Below are 4,141 nucleotides of genomic sequence, written 5' to 3' on the forward strand. Positions count from 1 at the left end.
TAGTATAGAAATCAACAGGGTGAGTTTCTTGTTAAACTGTTTTAGTGTTTTGTTTATTTTTAATACACAAACTTTTACTACAAAAGAGAGTATAAACAATGCTTCAATGGATGATTATGTCATTTATCAGTTAATCTATGGTACATTATCAAATTACTGATAACTCTGCAATTAAAGATGGTTTGTTCCACAATAATGTTATATGCACAGACAAACATGTCTCTGTGTGTGAGAAAGAAGAAAGTCTTCATCTAGAATACAAATAGAGGAAATAACCAATGACATCATAACAATGTAAGGATTTCATAGTTGAGACACCCAAATACTGAGACATACAAACTGACCAATCAACATGTGACCACATCGTAAAACCCTCAAAGTCCACACACCAGTCCCTGATCTAGGGGAGCGCGGGGCACAAAGTAATGCAGAGTTAAATGCAACACAGAGTTTTAAGGTTGCTCAGGGTTAACCATGGCATGCTTCCGTGGTTTTCACCACAATGTCGGCAGACGTCTTCCGGCCAATTATTGAAAAAGTTCAGCAAAATTTGGATGACAAACACAGGAGAAACCATTTTTGCAGCATAAAAGTATTATAGTGATTTTTTTTTTATTTTAAAAAAATCTGTGAAAGTATGTGCGTAGAATCTTATGTCGTTGTGATTACTGTCTTCTAAGCTAAAAAATGAAGCCATTTTTAAAGATGTAAAAAACACACAGTGACTGCTAGCCAGTTTTGAGGAAAACATGACACAGCGGGGTTAGTTGTAACAGGGTGTTACAATTAAGCCACACACTGTTGGACACCAATTAAACTAACAAAATAATTTTTTGAATTTTGAGTGTAATGTTGAGAGCTTTTTAAATAAAAATGTTTTTGATAGAAAATACTCTTTAAATAGAAAAAATATATCTATTTTATTGCTAATAATGCAAATAAATGCATTGTATAATAATTGATAATAATGCAAATAGATTCAAATGTGTTCATCCAATAAACAAACAAATAAATATACATACTGTGCTATGTAGAATTTAAAAAAAATGAGCCAATTACTGAGGAAATATAGTAAACAGTATAGTTTTATAGTATAGTTTAAAGTAAACAGAAATTAAATTAACTGTGTGAAATCTGCCTTTGTAAGCATGTGTTACAACTAACCCTTTGTCTGTTACAACTTGCCCCGCAGGTGGGGTAAATAGTAAAATTTTTACTCCTGGCACTTTTGGCAATACTGCACAGAAACCACAGGTCCGGCGATCATAACTTCTTGAGAGTAAGACATTAGAAAAAAGATTTAGGCTTATTTTATCTATAATATAGAGCACATTTGGATGGTGGGAGGAAACCGGGGAACCCGGGGGAAACCCACGCGGACACGGGGAGAACATGCAAACTCTGCACAGAAACACCAGATGCCACCATGCCGCCCATTCTGGATAAAGGTGGAAGAAGGGGAGGAGGGGGTTTCTTCCAGATTAAGATAGTTGTAGAGAGGAAATAAGGGGATATATAGTGACTTGGGAACCTTTGATTGGAGGATCATGATTAGCTAATGTGGACCAGCTGGGTCAATCATGAGCACATGCTCCTCTCGAAATTAGTTTAAAATTAAACTTCACTTATGAAACTCAACGTAAGCAAGTGTGCTTTATCTTGCTGTAATATGAAAGATTATCTAGTAAGACTGGCTTACAGCAAGCTATGAGTGAGTCTGCTCCATTTTCCAGTGATGTGCTGTGACTTTTTAGTGTTCACTTTAAAACCATACATACAAATATGTCCAACTGATGCACCTCTGATAAATTTGGTAAATTGCTTAATTAATTTAGACCTTTTTATGCCCATCCAGGCCATGATAGTTTAGTGTGTGTGCTTGACTTGTTTGACAGGATTTTTTTTCAAGTTTGCATGAGTTTGCAGATACGTTTTAACAAATTACAGATAATAGTCAGTGAGTCATCTTTATTCATTTAAAAAATATATATATTTTTTTTAATTGAAAGGCCAAGTGCATGAACAAAAGCCAAAAAACAGTGGTTTCAAAATTATTTTGACATTTATTTTCAGGTTTGAAGTGATAAATGCAAAGGATATAATAATATGACAACAAAAACTGAACCCTTTCAAAAAAATGAAACATAATTTCATTGTAAAAAGGTATATGCTTTGGCACACTTACTAAACTTACAAAAACTAAACATGATAAAAAAAATTATGTCTGTGGTTAAAAGATGACATTGATGACTTTTATAGGGTCGAAATACTTTGGGCTGGTGCACATTTCACTGAAGTACAGTCATTACTATAAAACATTGGATAGAAAAGTTTACTTGAAAATATCAGAAAAGTATGGCTTAAGCCGACTCCACTGATGATAATGTCTAAATAGGCAGAATGAGAAAAACAAACCTAGCTATATTTATATATACACACACACACACGCACACACACACACACACACACACACACACACACACACATATATATATATATATATAAATTGTGTTGGCTCTTGTACAACTACATCATTTAAAAAAATTCAATTTTGATTTTTGAGAAATTCACTAGCAAGAGACTGATGTAGTTGGATTTGTAATATAATGAATATAAACATGTCAAATATTGAATGTCAAATGTTTAAATAAATGCAAAAATCACTTATTCTGCCCAGTATTATACTATGTATAAAACTCATTGTTAAATCTCCTCTTCTCATTTTAGTGTTTCATATCAATTATGCTCATTCCAGCGAGCACACGTTTGTTCTTGAAGCCAGCCGGCTGAGGTCATGTCTGTGGTATTTGATGCTGTTGTCTCTATATTGTCACGTCTGTTAATGTGCTGCTAATAGCTGTGAACAGACGTCCCATCTCAAGCTGCTGACTGGCAGAGGTGACATTGAAGACTGTGTTTCAGACGTGATGCATATTGTGTTTACAACAGCAGTGAAATGCCAGTTCCCCAACATAGGCTGATTTCACACTATAAATAAATACATATTCCATAAGATTCTTTCAACATTTATGTTAGCGTTAACTTGCCTCTTTCGCAAGTCTAATAACTGATTATTACACTTCATTGCTGCAATATTTTATATGAAAAGGTGTATCTGAAAACATGTAAAGTGAATGATGCAACAGGACAGTGCAGCAGTAAATGTATGCAACAACAAATCTGCACAGATTTTAGACAGATTTTTTTAAAGTTATTGTTCATAAGTTAACCTTTGAAAAAATCTATGGAACTATAAATTTTGTCACGCCTCTAATTTATTTAAAGTTTACTAACATTTGTTAATTAATTAAATGTACATGCTCCTTGCATTAAGCTGACACTTAAGCGAATAAGATAAATAATAATATTTAATAAATATTTGAACCATAATGTTATGTGCAGTGTGTATATGTGTACTTTATTCATTGTTGATAAAAATCAGTTTGACATTTACAAAAGTCTGACATCATAATTATAAATTAACACATATGTGTGCCTGCCTGTTCATTTGTAAAAAGTGATTGCTGTATGCTTTGTCTATACAACAAATTTAATGTAAATTGTTGTATGTACTGAGGCCAATCAAACCAGTGCCAAGGGACCCTTTACTAGGACTAGCCCTGAACTTCAAGAGTGAGCAATCCAGTAAATACATTGAAAACTGTTGCAAGCAATTTATATGGGTTGAATTTAAACAAATTAAAATAATTAATGTTCAACTTTTTTGTTGGTAACACTATTTTGTTGGTCCATTTAAGTATTAGTAGACTGTCTGCTTAATATATGTTGATAATGCTCCTTCAACAGACATTCAACTGACTATAAGAAACTTTGCAAGTATATGTCAACTTACACTAACCCTAACCCCAATCTAAGTCTGCTTATAATCCTATGTGAATTAGTTGACATGTATATGCAATGTAACAAACGGACCATCAAAATACAGTGTGACCAATTTGTTTGTTTAAATTCAGCCCAAATAAATTGTTTACAACCATTTAACTTAAAAATATTTTGTAAATCCAAGCAGTCATCTTTCAATCTTTTTATGTAATAGTATAATAATAATAATAAAAAAAATTATAATTACATTTAGCTAAAAGCCTAAATTTTGTTTATTTTAGTATTGCTGTATTTTCAT

Source organism: Danio aesculapii, chromosome 19, assembly GCF_903798145.1.
Source record: "Danio aesculapii chromosome 19, fDanAes4.1, whole genome shotgun sequence".
Taxonomy (NCBI): Eukaryota; Metazoa; Chordata; class Actinopteri; order Cypriniformes; family Danionidae; genus Danio; species Danio aesculapii.